General features: G+C 40.2%; 1 long non-coding RNA gene and 1 pseudogene across 1 annotated transcript; both read left to right on the top strand.

Moving 5' to 3' along the window:
* Nucleotides 1-1,078: 1,078 nt before the first annotated feature.
* On the top strand, nucleotides 1,079-2,490 carry LOC112236093. Its single transcript, XR_002951165.2, has 2 exons — nucleotides 1,079-1,828; nucleotides 1,941-2,490. It is a non-coding gene; the product is annotated as an uncharacterized LOC112236093 (long non-coding RNA).
* A 7,459-nt stretch (nucleotides 2,491-9,949) lies between these two features.
* On the top strand, nucleotides 9,950-20,168 carry LOC112224136 (annotated as a pseudogene).
* Nucleotides 20,169-21,758: the final 1,590 nt, after the last annotated feature.

Raw genomic sequence — 21,758 nt, 5'->3', positions numbered from 1 at the left:
GCAGACTAATGTCATTAACTGCACTACAGCTCTTGATAGGGTATGAGTTTATTATGGGAGTACATTTTTAGTCATGCATTAGCCTGTAATTTAACAATTCAATTTCTGTTCTAGATATATTAGCTGAATATCAAAAACAGAATAAATATATGTGGGACTCAGGAACTTCTCAGGAGTTCTCCATCTTCTTGAAGGTGTTACAGGACACTGAACACCCTGACCTGGTTAAAGAACTGATAGGGAAGACACCTGATGATTACTTGATAAGGATTCATAGATTGCCCATATATTGCCCTTCATGCTAGCCAAAACCATGCTCCTTTGAACTTGAACAGATCTTGTGAGGAATAGTAGCCAGTAGATTCCGACCCTACCGTTACACTTGTTTACATTGAGTTGCCCAGGAGTCAGAACACAATCATGGTTATATTTAGACTCCATGGAGCCGGCGCAAGATATGGGTCAGAAAACATACCTCAATGCAGGGATGGGATATGCAACTGTACTCCAAATGTTACCTTTATCCACACTGATACATCGTGAAGTTTTCCAGGAAAAGTTTTCGTCCTAGCTAGCAGTAGCCACTGCAGCCTTTTTGGAATGGCAGTGTCAGCCAATCAACTTCTTTATTGTTCAATGAGATGTGCCATACCATAATGGCTGCATTGGCTACTGCTAGCTACGCAGCATGAGGATGAAAAGGTCAGTTTTCCGGGAAAACTAGCAGTATTTCAAACTTCTCAATGTATCAGTGTGACTATCCATTCCCTGCATTGGCATTTTCCAACCCATATCTCGCGCACGCTCCACAGTAACCATGATTGCATTCCGACCCCAGCGTAGGTCAGTGTTAACAAGCGTAATGGTAGGGTTGTAATCTGCTAGCTATAAGGAATAGTAGTTTTGAATAAATTGTAAATGCCGATTAGCCTATGTCTTTTCCTCATCATTATATACGTTATATTATAAACCGGGTAGTTTGGATGCTGATTTGCTAAAACAGCATTTAGCTATGTTTATGTGTGACCATATACCATGACTATAATGTTTAGCCTTTTCACCTTGGTAAAAATGCGCCTTTTCACCTCGATATAATGGCTGCATCAACAATATTTCAACATGCCGATGTAGAAAATACGCGGTTAGATGAACTTGAGAGAAACCGAAATGAAAACAACATTGTAAAACAAACAAAGTGGGTACTTACCTACTTCACTGACTGGTGGGCAGAACAAGGGATATGTGAGTCTAGGAATACAACAAAAATGGAGCTGAACATCATTCTACGGCACTTTCATGGTTCAGTGAGAAACATGAATGGTGAAGAATAAGTGGTGTAAAGTACTTAAGTAAAAATAATTTAAAGTACTACTTCATTCGTTTTGGGGGGTATCTGTACTTTACTATTCATATTTTTGACAACTTTTACTTTCACTTCACTACATTCCTAAAGAAAATTATGTACATTTTACTCGATACATTTTCCCTGACACCCAAAAGTACTCGTTACATTTTGAAGGCTTAGCAGGACAAAAAATGGTTAAATAATTCACACACTTATCAAGACTTTTACTTGAGTAATTTTCTATTACTGTATCTTTACTTTTACTCAAGTATGACAATTGGGTACTTTTTCCACCACTGCGAATAATATGGAATTAGCAGCTACGCTAGACATATCAACGACCCCCCTCTCAGTTTGTCATGGAGTATTCAGAAGGACACCGAATTCACAACGAGCAACAATGTGTCTGTCGGCGTAATTAAAAAGTTGAGTAAAGAGGGACACAACAAAGCTGCCCACCAGTGAATGGATACTGTACATATGGTATGTAACTGTTAGCTAGCTAGCAAAATCATTCTAATGTACCCTGACAATATAACTGGAAGCTATGTAGGCCTAACTATTAGCTAACGTTATTTTGTCTTAAATGTTTTAGGTACATAAAAGAGACAATGGGAGTGAACACCCTTGCAGCAATGCTGCCAATGATCTGCAAAATAGCTGTCCTGTCGCAGATTTACACAAACTACTGCCTCGAACCACCATGATCCAGAAACGGTCGGATGCTTGACTAGTGGCACGATAAATACTGTCTTTCAGAGGACACAGATTGGAAACCTGTCTTCAAAGTTCCTGGAGACCAAATCTGGAAGCGGTGGAGCACTATTCTCTCTGACAACACAGCAGCAGCTCCCCAGCAAAAAAAAAACGGAATCCATTTCCAGCAGCGTAGAGCCCAATAAACGACACCATGAGCAAACCAACAACAAACAATAACGTGGGACAATTTTAAGAAATGGCAACATTCAACATTAATAAATAGGTGGCATGTGTTAGTCACTCTAGAAGTGGCGCTAATGCTTGCTAGCTAGCCTGTGGTTATGTTGCATAGCAACTAGTCAAGCAACAAGACTTTTACCGGACTACTTTTTCTGGTGGAATGTATTCATTGTCAATGTATTGATTAAAGCTACATTTTCAATTTAGATGTGTAGTTCCTTGCCTTACTGTGTTGGCAACCGGTTTATAAAAGCAATACAGTGCCTTGCAAAAGTATTCATCCCCCTTGGTGTTTTTCGTATTTTGTTGCATTACAACCTGTAATTAAATTTTTATTTGGATTTCATGTAATGGCCAAACTGGTGAAGTGAAATGTTAAAAAAATAAATAAACAGAAAAGTGGTGCGTGCATATGTATTCACCCCCTTTGCTATGAAGCCCCTAAATAAGATCTGGTGCAAACAACTACCTTCAGAAGTCACATAATTAGTTAAATAAAGTCCACCTGTGTGCAATCTAAGTGTCACATGATCTCAGTATATCTACACCTGTTCTGAAAGGCCCCAGAGTCTGCAACACCAGTAAGCAAAGGGGCACCACTAAGCAAGCGGCACCATGAAGACCAAGGAGCTCCCCAAACAGGTCAGGAACAAAGTTGTGGAGAAGTATAGATCGGGGTTTGGTTATAAAAAAAATATCCAAAAATTTGAACATCCCACAGAGCACCATTAAATCCATTATTAAAAAATTGAAAGAATATGGCACCACAACAAACCTGCCAAGAGAGGGACGCCCACCAAAACTCAAGGACCAGGCAAGGAGGGCATTAATCAGCGAGTCAACAAAGAGACCAAAGATAACCGTGAAGGAGAGAGTGGCCAGAAAAAAGACATTGTTTAAAGAAAAAAATAAGCAAACACGTTTGATGTTCGCCAAAAGGCATGTGGGAGACTCCCCAAACATATGGAAGAAGGTACTCTGGTCAGATGAGACAAAAAATTTAGCTTTTTGGCCATCAAGGAAAACGCTATGTCTGGCGCAAGCCCAACACCTCTCATCACCCCGAGAACAGCATCCCCACAGTGAAGCTGGGAAATTGGTCAGAATTGAAGGAATCATGGATGGCGCAAAATACATGGAATTTCTTGAGGGAAACCTGTCTCAACCTTCCAGAGATTTGAGACTGGGATGGAGGTTCACCTTCCAGCAGGACAATGACCCTAAGCATACTGCTAAAGCAACAATCGAGTGGTTTAAAGGGAAACATTTAAATGTATTGGAATGATCTAGTCAAAGCCCAGACCTCAATCCAATTGAGAATCTGTGGTATGATTTAAAGATTGCTGTACACCAGCAGTACCCATCCAACTTGAAGGAGCTGGAGCAGTTTTGCCTTGAAAAGAGGGCAAACATCCCAGAGGCTAGATGTGCCAAGCTTGCAGCTGTAATTGCTACAAAGTATTGGGGGGGGGGTGAATAGTTATGCACACTCAAGTTTTCTGTTTTTTTGTCTTATTTCTTGTTTGTTTCACAATAAAAAATATTTTGCACCTTCAAAGTGGTAGGCATGTTGTGTAAATCAAATGATACAAACTCCCTAAAAATACATTTTAATTCCAGGTTGTAAGGCAACAAAATAGGAAAAATACCAAAGGGGGTGAATACTTTCGCAAGCCACTGTAAGGTACCTCAGGTTTTTATTTATGTTTTATTTAACCTTTATTTAACTAGCCAAGTCAGTTAAGAACAAATTCTTATTTACGATGACGGCCTACACTGGCCAAACCTACGGCCTACAACGGACAACGCTGGGCCAATTGTGCACCGCCCTATGGGACTCCCAATCACGGCTGGTTGTGGTACAGTCTGGTTAGTGGTATAAGGCCTGTATACCACGGCTAAGGGCTGTATCCAGGCACTCCGCGTTGTGCCATGCATAGTAACAACACTTAGCCAGTGGTATTGGCCATATACCACACCCCCTCGGGTCTTATTGCTTAAACATGATCAATACACCAGATACAGTGCATTCGAAAAGTATTCAGATCCCTTGACTTTGTCCACATTTTGTTACATTACAGAATAACTCAAATGGATTTAAAAAATAATGATCCTCAGCCATCTTCACACTATACCCAATAAAGACAAAGCAAAAACAGTTTTTTGGAACTTTTTGCACATTTATTAGAACCCGATGGTCACTCTGAAAGAGCTCTAGAATTCCTCTGTGGAGAACCTTCCAGAAAGACAACCATCTCTGCATCACTCCACCAATCAGGCCTTTATGGTAGAGGGGCCAGACAGAAGTCACTCCTCAGTAAAAGACACATGACAGCCCGCTTGGAGTTTGCCAAAAGGCACCTAGAGACTATCAGACCATGAGAAACAAGATTCTCTGGTCTGATGAAACCAAGATTGAACTCTTTGGCCTGAATGCCAAGCGTCACATCTGGAAGAAACCTGACCATCACTAAGGTGAAGCATGGTGTTACTAGAATCATGCAGTGGGGATGTTTTTCAGCGGACGGGACTGGAAAACTAGGCAGGATCGAGGGACAGATGAACGGAGCAAAGTACAGAGAGATCCTTGATGAAAACCTGCTCCAGAGCACTCAGGAACTCAGACTGTGGCAAAAGGTTCACCTTCCAACAGGGCAATAACCCTAGTTTACCAACATTTAAAAAAACATTTTTTTCTTTGTCATTATGGAGTATTGTGTGTAGATTGATGCGAAAATCCACAACAATTTAATACATTTTAGAATATACTGTTACATAACAAAATGTGGAAAAAGTGAAGGGGTCTGAATACTTTCTGAATGCACTGTATATAGTCATACTGAACTCCTCTTTATACAAAGTTGGGAACCATCAAAAAGTCACACTTTAAGGGGAGTTCTAATCCATCCCTCATTCTACAGTCCGCAGTTCTGGATGAAGTTAGCAGCACTTGTATCGTGTCAGTTAGTATTCAACTAGAAACAAACTTTGGTGGAATCGGTTGAATAATTTATGGGAAGAGTGAGGAAATGCTGGAAATATGTAGGAGGAGCTTGTCAAGCTGGCTTCAAATGAAAGCCAAATGTGCAATGAAACCCAGGGCGGTATTCTTTTTGTATGTTTACCTTAAGTCAACAGGAAGTTACTCACTCACTGTTCTTGTTTCTTCTGAACATGCTGTGATGTCAGTCCTATATTGCATCATGTCCTCCTAACATTACTTGAAAGCTCTCTTCATTGTTTTATGGATTTTAAAAATTCAACATTACATTTCAGGACCTTCAATCAAAGCTCAACAGCTGATGTTTCGCTGATATAAAAGTATTACATCAGATCACTTAAAATAATTTGATGAATATGTAATTATAGTAAAGTTATAATAAGCATTTTGGGGGGTTAAAGGAAACATTTGCACTCCTCCTGAACATAATTTTGTACCAGAGTTTTAAACTAATTGAGGGGCACTTGTACATCAAGTTTAAGCATACGTTGCAGACAGTCCCATGCTTCTGGTGCACAATAGGAAAAGACAGTCTTGCCGAACTCAGTAGTGGACCTCAGGACTATAAGTAGTTAGCAACCTTCTAGTAAACTGCATCGGGTAAGTCAAATCAAATTGTATGAGTCGCTTACACATTTTGCAGATGTGCATAGAAATGCTTGTAGCAAAGTTGCCTAGGAGCTAAGAACAGGGCTACCATGTCTGTTGGCGCCATATTGGTAGTTGTGAAGGAGAGCAGGCTAAATAAGAATTTGTTCTTAACTGACTTGCCTAGTTAAATAAAGTTTAACTACAGAGGTCGAGAGGGAGTTTACCCAGAAGGGCTTTGTTTATGAAAACATATACTATGTAGCTGTGCATGTAAAGCGAGGACCAGCCCATTAGTAACAAAGCGCAAGGATGCATGATAAACTGAGTCCAGTCTGTAATTAATCACCATAATCCAACGGAAAGTAAGCCTTGTTACGAAAATAAAAACCCAATTTCACTATTGTTGCTTGTACTTGAGTTTTGAATAAGATAGCATGAAAGGAACTGGCAGTTGATTACCCATTTGGAGGAGAATCCATAGTTTGGGTAAGAGGAAAATGGAATGAGAGAGAAGTTTGAATGGAAGAGTTCCTAGAGCCTGTCCTATTTGGCTCAGAGAATATGTTCCATGTGTATCATGGACAAACCTACCAGAGGTTAAACAGGACGGAACATAGCCAAAGCTCCAAATTGCAACCACATGCTATTTAGACGCCATAAAAGGTCTAAAGAAAGGGTTGAATGTTGTTGCATGGTTATGATTCATTAGTGAAATAGCATTTTACCAAACAAAAAATGTGTACTTCCTCCTCATAACTGCATTTAGTAAAATAAACTCCCAACACAACTCTGCAAGCATCAGGTCAAATAGCGTTTAATTTCAGTTTCATCATCACATTTGTTGAATTAAATGACATGTCATAGCTTTGTGTACATAGAAAAACGACTTGACCAAAAGTATGTGGACACCTGCTCGTCAAACATCTTATACCAAAATCATGGGCATTAATATGGAGTTGGTCCTCCCTTTGCTGCAATAACAGCCTCCAAACTTCTGGGAAGGCTTTCCACTAGATGTTGGAACATTTCTGTGGGGACTTGCTTCCATTCAGCCACAAGAGCATTAGTGAGGTCAGGCACTGATGTTGGGCGATTAGGCCTGGCTTACAGTCGACGTTCTAATCCATCCTAAAGGTGTTCAATGGTGTAAGGTCAGGGCTCTGTGCAGGCCAGTCAAGTTCTTCCACACCGATCTTGACAAACCATTGTATGGACCTGTATGGACCTCACTTTGTGCATGGGGGCATTGTCATGCTGAAACAGGAAAGGGCCTTCCCCAAACTGTTGCCACAAAGTTGGAAGCACAGAATCGTCTAGAATGTAATTGTATGCTGTAGTGTTAAGAGAAGGGACCTAGCCCAAACCATGAAAAACAGCCCCAGACCATCATTCCTCCTCCACCAAACTTTACAATCGGCACTATGCATCGGGGCAGGTAGTGTTCTCCTGGCAACCCAGATTTGTCCGTTGGACTGCCAGATGGTGAAGCGTGATTCATCCCTCCAGAGAACGTGTTTCCACTGCTCTAGAGTCGGAGAGCTTTACACCGCTTTACACCGCATTGCTTGGGTGCGGCTGCTCCGCCATGGACATCCATTTCATGAAGCTCCCAACTAACAGTGAATGTGCTACTTTGCTTCCAGAGACTGTTTGGAACTAGGAAGTGAGTGTTACAACCGAAGACAGAGGATTTTTACGCTCTGCATGCTTCAGCACTCATCAGTCTCATTCTGTGAGCTTATGTGGCCTACCACTTCGCGGACTGAGCCGTTGTTGCTCCTAGACATTTTCAACTTTACAATAACAGCACCCACAGTTGACAGGGACAGCTCTAGCAGGGCATAAATTTGATGAACTGACTTGTTGGAAAGGTGGCATCCTATGACGGTGCCACGTTGAAAGTCACTGAGCTCTTCAGTAAGGCCATTCTACAGCCAATGTTTGTGTATTGAGATTGCATGCCTGTGTGCTCAATTTATACATCTGTCACATCTGTGTGGCTAAAATAGCCGAATACACTAATTTGAAGGGGTGTCCACATACTTTTGTGTATAGAGTGTAGGTCTGGGTTTTCCAGGAAGCCTCTCCTTTCTTTTTGTTGTCAGAAAGAGATTTGAATTTATGTTAATGATGCCTTGAGATCATAATCTTTCACACGCTAACACTTGAATTTAATTATGAGTAAGTGTATGTATGCCCTTTCAGAGGCAACGTTTACTCTGCTCACCTCATGTAATAGTGATGACTGATTGGTTCACTTTATAAATCCTCCAATTGATATTTATGGCATGAATCCACCAGAAGGGGTATATGACATCATAATGATGATGTGGAGTGATGATGAGTCATGGGATGTCAATGTGATGTGGCAGGTGAGCTAACAGGAGGACAAGGACAGGTGAAGCCTGACACATTGATGCTGATAGCTCCTGTCACTCAAACCGGCCTCTGATGACACCATAGTGTTGTACTGCCTTGATTTCGACTTACTGTCAATGTTGCTTACATTACTCTGCTATCAAGATCGTGAGTCCCCACAAGAAAAATAAAATGTTATACTGCATAGCTACTCTGGAAGTTGAGCACAATGCTTGATGTGAGCAGATCCAATACATCTGACGTGATGTTGTGTTTCCATGAACCAGTGGCATGTGTGTTGCTCTGCTAAAAGAATATATTGGAAATGCTTCATAATATATTGATGTAGTAGACAGAAAACCAGTCTGTGTGGGATTCGTATCTTATTGACATGGCATTAACCATGGATAATGGAGGCATTTCCTCTAATAAGTCAGAGGTCAGGGAATTGCTAATAAAAGAAAAGAAGTCCACAAAGTTCAATGTCTATTTCCTATTGAGTTTAGGATCTTATCTCTCCATCTCCATAGTTTTGTGTTGCAATTTAATAGTGTCCCTTCAGGCAAGACAGAGACCACTAACATACAATGTCTGGGAGACAGTAGGGAGGTTAAAAAGTGTTCCATGTCTATACAGTATGATGTTGTTTTAACAGCAGGGTTGAGAAGGACACAATTCAGTGTAACACCAAACCCCATACAATGACAAACCAAGCCTTGACTTGCTGGGAATGTTGTAACCGTAGGCCCTAATTGTAGGGTGCTGACGTGGACAGCAGTTTTGTTATGAACCTCTCTACTCTGCTGTACTTTAGCGTGCTTTCCTGCTGCTTGAGGCTCTAGAAAAGATGACATTATTCTTCAAAATTATCAGATGGCCATGGCCCGCCTTGGAGAGAAAAAACATCATCATATGCCTCTCAACAGGAAGTGGTAAAACCAGAGTTGCTGTTTATATTGTCCTGGTTAAGAAGGTACTAACAGTCCTCACAGTTACAAATCACCATGTTAATGTCAACGGTTGAATTCACCATTGTTTTCTTAATTTTTTTTGTTTCCAGTTTTCCATAAAATGTCTTATGCAAACAATCTGTGTCTGTATGCTTGTGTATTGTAGCAAAGCTATATGGATCACAAATAACTGCTAGCTCAGTATAGTACTGGGCAAGACACAATTTGTGTCTCTCTACTCTTCACAAAGTTTATGTTAAAAAGTATGAAAATACCCCCACTACAACATTTCAGCTTGGCACAGACTTTCTATATCTGAAAAAAACCTTGTCCTATGACATCGAGCGGGTTTCACATGGATGATAAAACCTATTTTCTTCTCAATAGAAAGTGTTGCGTAATAAATGATGCGTATCCCAAAATACATCCCAATCCATGTGACCAATTTGAGGAATATCATTCAATAAAACCCACCATGTGATATGCATCTTCATTAAAGTAGAGATTGAAAAAATGACTTTCCTAGTGCTGTTTCTGGAAAGGGAGTGTTTCCCTATCCAAGTACCTCCACAAACTGAAAACCAATCAACCTACTTGAAACCCCCCCTCAAACAAAGTGAACCACTTTTGTGTCACCAGTCGAGTATATTGATTAACTCTGTTGATAAATAGTGGCATTTTCAAACACGACAGTGAGAAATCCAGTATATCATTGTTTTTAGAGGCAGACCCTCACATCTTTCATCTTTTTAATAATGTGTTCTCCTTCAGGTGCCCCTGGTGGAGCAGCACTACTTCACAGAGTTCTGGAAGTTCCTGAAACACAAATACAATGTGGAGAGAGTCAGTGGGGACTCCTAGCTCAAAATCTCCTTCATAGAGATTGACCAGAAAAATGCTATCATCATCTGTACGGCCCAGATTCTGGAGAACTACTTGAAAAGGCCTCACAGTGGAGATGACGACGGGATTCAACTTTCAGGTTTGACATTTCTTGATTACGACAATGTGAGTGATGACGGTAGTAATGGTAAATAACAAATCTACAGGTAGCTGTTCACGTTCATGCAAATCTTTGACCGTCTGTTTTTTCTCAGCCAATGCTTTGCCTTACCCCAAAGTTAGTTTGCTGCCCACAGCTGTGGAAGTTACCAGGGATTTGAATTTTGGAATCGAAAGTAAACAGGAGTGTGTTTCCTCTGAGAATTCATCTGACAGGTTTTTGTCAGTCAGTTGCTTCTGGCTCTCCTGTTTGCTCTTGCTGGCACTCGCCAGTCCAAGGTGGAATATCCCTCAGTGTAACATATGCTGTTTGTTGAAACGCCTGAGAGGGTTCCATTTTTTTCTGCTGCTTTCCAGGCCACACGTCTGTTCAAGCCATCAGTGTGTGCCTTATCAAATTCACAAGAGAGCCTCTGTCACTGCATCAGACTGAATGTTCTACTCCAGGCTCCTATGCCCCTCCAGGGAAGTGATTTGTAGCACTCCTGTTTAAAGTTGTATTTGTGAATGTTCATACCCCATCACACATCTCTCGTTGCTGTGAAATGCACATTTAACCCCCCTTCTGATAAATGGCCTCTAGCGCCACAGCAGTCATGCGGTGTGGTTGAAACTGCATCGTAGACTTCCTAGAAAAGTGGTGGTTAGTGTGGGAGTACCTCAGACAGAGGCAGGGAGGAAGACTGAAATTTGTGGGTGTCAATAAGCCACTTGTATATTTACAGCACTAGCATTATGGGAGAGAAAACAATGGAGAGGTTGAATACCGGTAGTAAAGCTAAAGCAAACTCTTGTTCCTAGGAAGCCGACAGCAATGTAACCAGACCCATGGTACAATGTAATGGGAAAATCAGACATTAGAGGAGACAAAGTGATCAGCAGACCAAGCTGGCCTCAGCAGATGCTTTTCTACAATCTATGAGGGTCAGGCAGTTTTAGACTGTTGAATGAGTAATAGCAGGGATGTTGATGATTTGAAATGTACACCAGCTGTGACCTGCAGTGTACCCATCATATGACACAGATTCTGACGTTAAACCGATACGTTTCATTGTCTTTTTGTTGACTTGATTGTTGACTTGTGTTTTGATCCGTATTTCTGTTGTGTAGATGTTTTCACTGATTGCCATCGCACACAAAAAGGGATGGGTCTACACCAGTAGAAAAAAAGGTTCTAAAAGGGTTCTTTGAAGAGGGATCGGGTTCTACCAAGAACTGTTTTGATCTGAAGAACCCCTTTTTGGAAGACAAAGGTTATTTGCAAGGCAAAGTGTACTACTATAACCTTTAACTTCATAAGAACTGTTGATGGAAGAAAGGGTTCTTTCATGATTTTTTTGGAAGGCAAGAGGGCTTCTTTAGAAGGCAAGAAGGATTCTATATAGAACCGTATATTATATTTCCTTGCATGCTCTATTGCAGGGTAATTTTCATAATTGTTGGTTTTAATATCTGTGTTTTTGAATTGATTTATTAATCTCATGCTACACAAAGATAAATAGCATAGATTTTTCTAAACTCATCCACTCTGTTAGTAGTTGGACTTATTGCACCCGTTACTGAGATGGTTGTTCCAGTTTAGATGAATGGGGTAGGCTCAGCATCCAATCATCCCTACCCTTGCAGTCATTCTGAATGTAGGTTGCGGGTGATAAAATATTCCATTTGTTGGATATCCTAACTCTGGCTTGATTCCTATATGAATTAAACATCACTTTGCAAGCCAACATAATGTGACTTTCAGGCCTGATGTGGCCTGTAAACCAGGAGTTTCCTAACACTGCTGTGTTAGGGTAAAACTTGACCGTCAAAGAAAGGTCTTATGATATACAGTGCCGTCAGAAAGTATTCACACTACTTGACTTTTATCACATGTTGTTGAGTTACAGGCTGAATTTAAAACAGATTACATTGAGAATGTTGGTCACTGGCCTACACACAATGCCCCATAATGTCAAAGTGGAAATAGGTTTTTAGACATTTTTACAAATTAATTAAAAACGAAAAGCTGAAATGTCTTCAGTCAATACGTATTTGTTGTTATGGCAAGCCTAAATATATTCAATAGTAAAAATGTTCTTAACAAGTCACATAATATGTTGCAAGCACTCACTCCGTGTGGAATAATAGTGTTTAACATGATTTTTTTAATGAGAACTTCCTCTCTGTACCCCATACATACAATTATCTGTAAGGTTTTCCAATGCCTTGCAAAGAAAGGCACCTATTGGTAGATGGGTAAAATAATAAAAAGCAGACATTGAATATCTCTTTGAGCATGGTGAAGTTATTAATTAGTGTATCAATGGTGTATCAATACACCCAGTCATTACAGAGATACAGGCGTCCTTCCTAACTCAGTTGCCAGAGAGGAAGGAAACTGCTCAGGATTTCATCATGACGCCAATGGTGACTTTAAAACAGTTATAGAGTTGAATGGTTGTGAAAAACTAAGGATGGATCAGCAAAATTAAAGTTACTCCACAATACGAACCTAAATGACAGAGTGAAAATAAAGAAGCCTGTACAAAGCTCTAAACATTCATCCTGTTTGCAATAAGGCACTGAAGTACAAAAATATGGCAAAGAAATGAACTTTATGTCCTGAATACAAAGATTTATGTTTGGGGCAAATACAACACATCACTCTGTCATGCTGTATAATGATAGGAGACAGGCGCAGGAATACGTGATCGTTTTTTTTATTTCTCCACCCAAAATAAAGTAAGTCATGACAATGACGTAGACGTAGCCCAAAACAAACACGTGTATATACAGTTGAAGTTGGAAGTTTACATACACTTAGGTTGGAGTCATTAAAACTTGTTTTTCAACCACCCCACACAGTTCTTGTTAACAAACTATAGTTTTGGCAAGTTGGTTAGGACATCTGCTTCGTGCATGACACAAGTCATTTTTCCAACAGTGTTTACAGACAGATTAGTTCACTTATAATTCCCTGTGTCACAATTCCAGTGGGTCAGACGTCCACATACACTAAGTTGACTGGGCTTTTAAACAGCTTGGAAAAATCCAGAAAAGGATGTCATGGCTTTAGAAGCTTCTGATACGCTAATTGACATCATTTGAATCAATTTCAGGTGTACCTGTGGATGTATTTCAAGGCCTACCTTCAAACTCAGTGCCACTTTGCTTGACATCATGGGAAAATCCAAATAAATCCGCCAAGACCTCCACAAATTGTAGACCTCCACAAATCTGGTTCATCCTTGGGAGCAATTTCCAAACACCTCAAGGTACCATGTTCATCTGTACAAACAATAGTATGCAAGTAGAAACAGCATGGGACCACGCAGCCATCATACCGCTCAGGAAGGAGACACGTTTTGTCTCCTAGAGATGAACGTACTTTGGTGCGAAAAGTGAAAATCAATCCCAAAACAACAACAAAGGACCTTGTGAAGATGCTGGAGGAAACAGGTACAAAAGTATCTATATCCACAGTATAACGAGTCCTATATCGACATAACCTTGAAAGTCCGCTCAGCAAGGAAGAAGCCACAGCTCCAAAACAGCCATAAAAAAGCCAGACTACGGTTTGCAACTGCACATGGGACAAAGATCGTACTTTTTGGAGAAATGTCCTCTGGTCTGATGAAACAAAAATAGAACTGTTTGGCCATAATGACCATCATTATTATTTCAAGACATCAGTCAGGAATTTAAAGCTTGGTCGCATATTGACAATGCATACCAAGCATACTTCCAAAGTTGTGGCAAAATGGCTTAAGGACAACAAAGTCAAGGTATTGGAGTGGCCATCACAAATCCCTGACCTCAATACTATAGAAAATTTGTGGGCAGAATTTAAAAAGCTTATGCGAGCAAGGAGGCCTACAAACCTGACTCAGTTACACCAGCTCTGTCGGGAGGATTGGGCCAAAATTCATCCAATTTATTGTGGGAAGCTTGTAGAAGGCTGCCCAAAACATTTGACCCAAGTTAAACAATTTAAAGGCAAGGCTACCAAATACTAATTGAGTGTATGTAAACTTCTGACCCACTGGGAATGTGATGAAAGAAATAAAAGCTGAAATAAATAATTCTCTCTACTATTGTTCTGACATTTCACATTCTTAAAATAAAGTGGTGATCCTAACTGACCTAAGAGAGGGAATTTTTACTAGGATTAAATGCCAGGAATTGTTTAAAGGTCTTGGCTGATTTATTTAGATTTTCCCATGATGTCAAGCAATGAGGCACTGAGTTTGAAGGTAGGCCTTGAAATACATCCACATGTACACCTCCGATTGCCAAAAAATGATGTCAATTAGCCTATCAGATGCTTCTAAAGCCATGACATCATTTTCTGGAATTTTCCAAGCTGTTTAAAGGCACAGTCAATTTATGTAAACGTCTGACCCACTGGAGTTGTGACACAGTGAATTTTAAGTGAAGCAATCTGTCTGTTAACAATTGTTGGAAAATGACTTGTGTCATGCACAATGTAGACGTTCTAACCGACTTGCCAAAACTATAGTTTGTTAACAAGTCATTTGTGGAGTGGTTGAAAAACGAGTTTTAATGACGCCAACCTAAGTGTATGTAAACTTCCGACTTCAAATGTATATAACACAGGAAGGTAAACCCAACAAAAGCGTGATGTGTAATCCTCTAAATAACTCTTCATGTTTTCAAGCATGGTGGTGGCTGCATCATGTTATGGGTATGCTTGTCATTGGCAAGGACAGGAGGTTTGTGTATAAAAAAAATGAATGGAATAGAGCTAAGCTCAGGAAAAATCCTTGTCACGACTTCCGCCGAAGTCGGCCCTTCCCCTTTATTCGGGTGGTGTTCAGCGGTCGACGTCACCGGCTTTCTAGTCACTACCGATCCATTTTTCTGTTTCGTTTTGTTTTGTCTGATTACACACACACCTGTTTTACATTCCCTCATTACATTCCCTATTTAACCATCTGACATACATTACTGTTCTGTCCGTGATTGTTAATGTCGTTAGTGGTTGTGTTTGTGTTAGAGTTGTGTTGTATATTCCGATTTGGAATTTTGCTTTATTCTTTGAGTAAACTCAGTTAGATTACTCTATACCTGCGCCTGACTCCGCATTCACTTTGCACCCAATCGCTGACAATCCTAGAGGAAAAGGTGGTTCAGATTGCTTTCCAAAAGACACGGGAGAAAAATTAACCCTTCAGTAGGACAATAACCAAAAGTACAAGGCCAAATATACACTGGAGTTGCTTTCGAAGACGACATAAACTTAAATCACCTTAAAAAAAATCAATGGCAAGACTTGAAAATGGCTGTCTAGCAATGATCAACAACCAACTTGACAAAGCTTGAAGAACTTTTTAAAGAATATTGTGGAAATATTGTACAATCCAGGTGTCCAAAGCCCTTAGAGACTTACGCAGAAAAACTCACAGCTGTAATCGCTGACAATGGAAATTTTAAAATGTATTGCCTCAGGGAGCTGAATACTTATGGAATCAAGATATATACTAAAAGTGTTTTATTTTTCGTAAATTATAACAATTGTTTAAAAAAAATGCTTTTTTTCACTTTGACATTACAGATTATTTTGTGTAGATCGTTGACCTTTTTTTTTTTGAATAATAATTTTATCCATTTTAATCCCACCTTGTAACACAGCAAAATGTGGAATAAGTCAAGGGGTGTGAATACATTCTGAAGGCAATGTATGTAATGTATTGTCATATAATTAAATTGTAAAGGCTAATAAGGCTGGTGGAACCATTAGTTCTAGGAAAAACCCTCCAAAAAAAGGGTTCTCGGAAGAACCCTTCATAGAGGGTTCTAGGAAAAACCTTCAAATTATAAAGTTGTTATTGGTAGAACCCTTCATAGAGGATTCTAGGAAAAACCTTAAAATTATAAAGTTGTTATTGGTAGAACCTTTCATGGAGGATTCTAGGAATAACTTTAAAATTGTAACGTTGTTATTGGTAGAGCCATTCATAGAGGGTCCTAGGCAGAACCCTTCATAGAGTGTTCTAGTTAGAACCATATACAGGGGTTTCTATGAATAACCCTACATGAAGGGTTCTAGGGAGAACCCTCTGCAAAGTGTTCTACCTAGCACCAAATAGGGTTCCCCAATGGGGATAAACCAAAAAACCCTATATGGTTCTACTTAGCACCTTTTTTGAGTGTACAACCACATTCTGATCCATTACCTGAAGCAGAAGCACAAAAACGCCACATTAAGGAAAGAGCAGAAGGATACAGTGCCCCCTCCCCCACAGACCCTGGGCTTGGCCGTCTCACCCGGCGTTGGGGGAGCCAATAAAATGGAGGAAGCCGAGGAGCACATTCTACAAGTAAATAACATGCATTACTAAGCTACATCTCTTTTTTTCTCCCTCTTTCTCTCTCTCTCTAGACACACACACACCCTCATCATTCTCATTCTTGCCCTCCCTCTGTTCATTGAACAATTTCCTCCCTCCCAGTCAAGCAGTTCCCCACCCTCCCTCAGTCCCTCCCTCATTCAGTTAGTACACTGCTCAGTGCAAACCCCTGCTCAGCCAAGCTGTTTCCAATGTTCCACATGGCCCCCGCACTCCAGGCAGCTATAAATCTTACCGTGCCTCTCATACTTTCACCACACAGGAAAATGTTGGAAACAGCTTTTTATTTTAACTCTCTACTGGTCACACTGAACCGGTGATGAAAACGTTATTGTTGTTTTATTTTATCACTTATCTATGTGATTGATTTAATGGAACACTACTTTGGAAGTATTGAATTGCTAATCTTTATGACAGAGTTAGATGGTTTCTGATATATGTAAAACCTTGTCATATTAGTTTGGATGTTTTTGCTCATTCATTCAACTCATGTTTTGTCTTTTGTAGATCTGTACAATCTTGGACTCATATAAAATGATGACAGTAAACCTTGAGGAAAACAAAAAAGAACAACACTAAAACATTGCCACTGCTGAACAGAGAAAATAGGTACTCTTGTTTTTTCCAGTAGAGAGAGATAATGAATTAAGAGATGCATATACTGAAACCCTACCTGCGACCTAGGCACCCAGAGCAGTGGGTGGTCCGGAAATAACAAAATGATGAGATAACACGGTTATTTTCATGTTCTACTGTACTTGAAGGCTACCGATAAGATTATTTTTCAACCATTTTTCATACCAAGTGTCATGACACCCTGTTATACCCCAAATGCACATCCCAAAGCAATTATCTATGTTTTCCTACAGCTGCAAAAGAGGAGAATCAGAAGGTGAATGTTTGTGCTGAGCATCTACGGCAGTACAACTAGGCCTTGTACCTGAGCAAAACCATCCGCATGTGTGATGCCTTCAGCTTCCTGGACAAATACTTTTACGAGGAGCTGAAGAAGAAAGTGGCCCCTGAGGGCGAGGTGGCCATCATTAAGACCGACACAGAGAGATTCCTCTTCACACTTTTTAAAGGTAGCATACTGTATATCTAGTGTTTTTAGTCTGTAAAGTAGCCCTACATTGATGTCTGGGAGTTTAACTATTTTGCATGGCTTTCTTCCAAATATACTTTCTTGCAGATAGCAAAGAGAATGTGCAGGAATTGGCTAAGCTTCCCCAGTATGAATATAATAGCCTTTCTAAGTTGAGAACCAAGATCCTGCAAGAGTTTACATTTAGAGAGAAGGAGAGGGGGATCATGTTCACCAAGACCCATTGCAGTACCATTGCATTAGCTCAATTGGTTCAGGAGAACTCAAAGTTTGAGGAAGTCTGAGTAAAAGCTTGCCATGTGATTGGAGGAGACCAGAGTAAAGTGAAACCAATGACTGCTGTGAGTGTACTGTTTCCAATTTTACAAAGACTGGCTGCCAGCCAAGTCTGCTGTTTACTTAAATAGATGATATGATCAAAACTACTTTGAAAACATTGAATGTGTAAAAATGTACTTAAATTGATGATTGTAGTATTTCATCAAAGTGGTTCATCTTTGTTTGACTAATTCATTCATGATGTCACACATCCTGTGGTCTGTAAAGTTGTGCTTAGGTACATTGTATTCAATAATTCAATATACAGTGTATTCAGAGAGTATTCAAACCCCTTGACTTTTTCCATATTTTGTCATGTTACAGCCTTATTTTGAAATTGATGATAATGTTTCTTCCCCTCATCAATCTACACACAATACCCCATAATGACAAAGCAAAAACAGAAATATCACATTTACATAAGTATTCAGACCCTTTACTTAGTACTTTGTTGATGCACCTTTGGCAGCGATTACAGCCTCAAGTCTTGGCACACCTATATTTGGGGAGTTTCTCCCATTTTTCTCTGCAGATCCTCTCAAGCTCGCTGCACAGTATATATATATATATATATATATTTCATAAATTTTACAATGAGGCTGTAATGCAACATAATGTGGAAAAAGTGAAGGGCTCTGAATACTTTCCAAATGCACTGTATTTTATTTTTCCCACATTTGTGTCTATCAGGCAGAACAAAGGGAAGTTTTAGAACACGGAGATTGCAACAACAGTGGCTGAAGACGGTCTGGACATAGCAGCATGTGACATTTTGATACGATAGCTTGTGACCAATGAGATCACTATGATTCTGGTCAGTGATTTAAAAGGTTAACTGGCTTTGCCAAAAACATGTTATTATTAGTCAATATCCACGGTGTCATTATTAACTAAGAACTATGAACTAAGATTCTCTCTTGTCCGCTAACTCTTTGGTATGCGCCACATGAGATAAATAAATAGTATAATGTATTAGCAGTATAATGGTGTATAATGTATAACGGTTAGCAGACAATGTATTCACGGTATAACGGTTAGCAGACAATGTATAACTCAATCTGCATCATCATACTGTTAACATCACTTCAAGCTCCCGTTGCCATGGTTTAATGAGAGCCTGTTTACTGTTTTTATGTCTTAGGCCCGAGGCAGAGGCGTTGACAGTAGTTACACTTTAGCGGCGGGGGAGGGATCTGGGGTTGCTGAGCGAGAGTGTCAGTGAGTACCATGAGAAGATAATGAGCAAAGCCACCGATAAAGTCAAGAAATTAGATCAATAGGAATATGATAAAAGGATATGCCTCCACTCTCAAATCGTAACTTCCAGCTTGATATTAAATGAATTGTTTTCCTGCAATTGAGTAAAATCATTTTAAGATTTGATTGACTTCTCGAACCTAGTTGAGTCCACATCCGTAATGTAAAAAATGTATATACTAATTGTGTTTCAATTGTTTGTTGCTAGATTAAGGAATTTCACATTCAGGCGATCATGGATGAAAGAGTGCGAACAACCATGGAAAAGCGGAAAGGCATGAAATAGGAGACCCCGTCCAAAGTGAAGCTCAGCTGTGGAAGCTGCAATAAACCAGTCAATGTGAAACACCAATTTAAGTATGTTCTGCTGCAAACACTGTCCTCTTGTCAAAGTAACCCAACCTTGTGCAAGATTGTAGCCTAATATTTAGTACACACTTGTTGGTAAATATTTTTTGTCATGCACTCATGTTATAGCGTTAGAAAATTGAAATATATACCCCAAAACCCAATATTTTAATTTACACTGCATAACTCGATACAGAATCCAGACCCTCAACGAACGATTAAGTTATTACTGAAACAATGTCTGAATGAAAAGTTCCCGGCGAAAAGAGAAATCAAAGAAAAAACACATCACTTACTGAGAGGCTAACGGACTACAAGACCGTTTCATAGCATGCAAACTGTGGACAGGTAGGCCCATTCCCTGTCCTAATTCTGTAAAGAGAGAAAGATGTTGGTGTTGACCTATAATAGACAACATTTGACGTTAAAGTCTGAAAGGCACTTGCTCATCTAGCAAATCAGGAGTACGTTTTGTTGCCTGAAGATTATGATCACTTGCCTGAAAATGTAAATTAACTTTTTACATGCAGGAAAGCCATAGACTGACTGTAGAAAACATTACAAACACATTTCTAATATTAAGTTGCACACCTTTTTTCCATCAGACAGCCTCAATTTGTCGGGGCATGGACTCTACAAGGTGTCAATCATTCAACAGGGATGCTGGCCAATGTTGTGTCAAGTTGGCTGGATGTCCTTTGGGTGGTGGACCATTCTTGATACACACAGGAAACTGTTGTGTGAAAAACCCAGCAGCATCGCAGTTGTTGACACACTCAAACCGGTGTGCCTGGCACCTACTACTATACCCCATTCAAAGGCACTTAAATACTTCTTTAACCTGTCTCCTCCTCTTCATCTACACTGATTGAAGTGGATTTAACAAGTGACATCAATAAGGGATCATAACTTTCACCTGGATTCACCTGATCATGTTCCTAATGATTTGTATTCTCAGTGTATATTTCCTGCTTTTCACCTACACATAGGGGATGAATCAGAAAGATCATAATTCTTAGTATTTTTGTTGTTATCAGGAAGAGAAAAAAAAACTCAGAGGATGCTGAACTTGCCTGACTGCCATAAATTGTCTGTCTTGGGACAATTGGGAGGAACCAAAATGATCTGTTTTAGGCTACTGGAATTCTTTCTGTTTGGTTGTTTTACCTGCACAATGGGGCAACCTCCGAGGAGGCTCGTCTTGCGCGTCTGCTCAGTTCACATGCCCCAGGCAATAAGGCAACCTTTAAAAAAAAAACTGAATAGATATTGTGTGTCTCCTGACCCCTCCTGTCTCAGCCTCCAGTATTTATGCTTCAGTAGTTTATGTGTTGGGGGGCTAGGGTCAGTTTGTTATATCTGGAGTACTTCTCCTGTCCTATTCGGTGTCCTGTGTGAATTCTCTAATTCTCTCCTTCTCTCTTTCTTTCTCTCTCTCGGAGGACCTGAGCCCTAGGACCATGCCCCAGGACTACCTGACATGATGACTCCTTGCTGTCCCCAGTCCACCTGGCCGTGCTGCTGCTCCAGTTTCAACTGTTCTGCCTTATTATTATTCAACCATGCTGGTCATTTATGAACATTTGAACATCTTGGCCATGTTCTGTTAAAATCTCCACCCGGCACAGCCAGAAGAGGACTGGCCACCCCACATATGCTCTCTCTAATTCTCTCTTTCTTTCTCTCTCTCGGAGGACCTGAGCCCTAGGACCATGCCCCAGGACTACCTGACATGATGACTCCTTGTTGTCCCCAGTCCACCTGACCGTGCTGCTGCTCCAGTTTCAACTGTTCTGCCTTATTATTATACGACCATGCTGGTCATTTATGAACATTTGAACATCTTGGCCATGTTCTGTTATAATCTCCACCCGGCACAGCCAGAAGAGGACTGGCCACCCCACATAGCCTGGTTCCTCTCTAGGTTTCTTCCTAGGTTTTGGCCTTTCTAGGGAGTTTTTCCTAGCCACTGTGCTTCTACACCTGCATTGCTTGCTGTTTGGGGTTTTAGGCTGGGTTTCTGTAAAGCACTTTGAGATATCAGCTGATGTACGAAGGGCTATATAAATAAATTTGATTTGATTTGATATTCAAACATTTAAATCCATATCTACTGTAAGTGCATGTTACAAAGCTAATGTCAGTTGTCCACTCTCATTGATTTCTTCCTGCAGAGATGGGGTTCAATAAT

This window comes from Oncorhynchus tshawytscha, linkage group LG03 (assembly GCF_018296145.1).
Source record: "Oncorhynchus tshawytscha isolate Ot180627B linkage group LG03, Otsh_v2.0, whole genome shotgun sequence".
In the NCBI taxonomy this organism is placed as follows: domain Eukaryota; kingdom Metazoa; phylum Chordata; class Actinopteri; order Salmoniformes; family Salmonidae; genus Oncorhynchus; species Oncorhynchus tshawytscha.
This window is presented reverse-complemented; position numbering and strand designations above follow the sequence as displayed.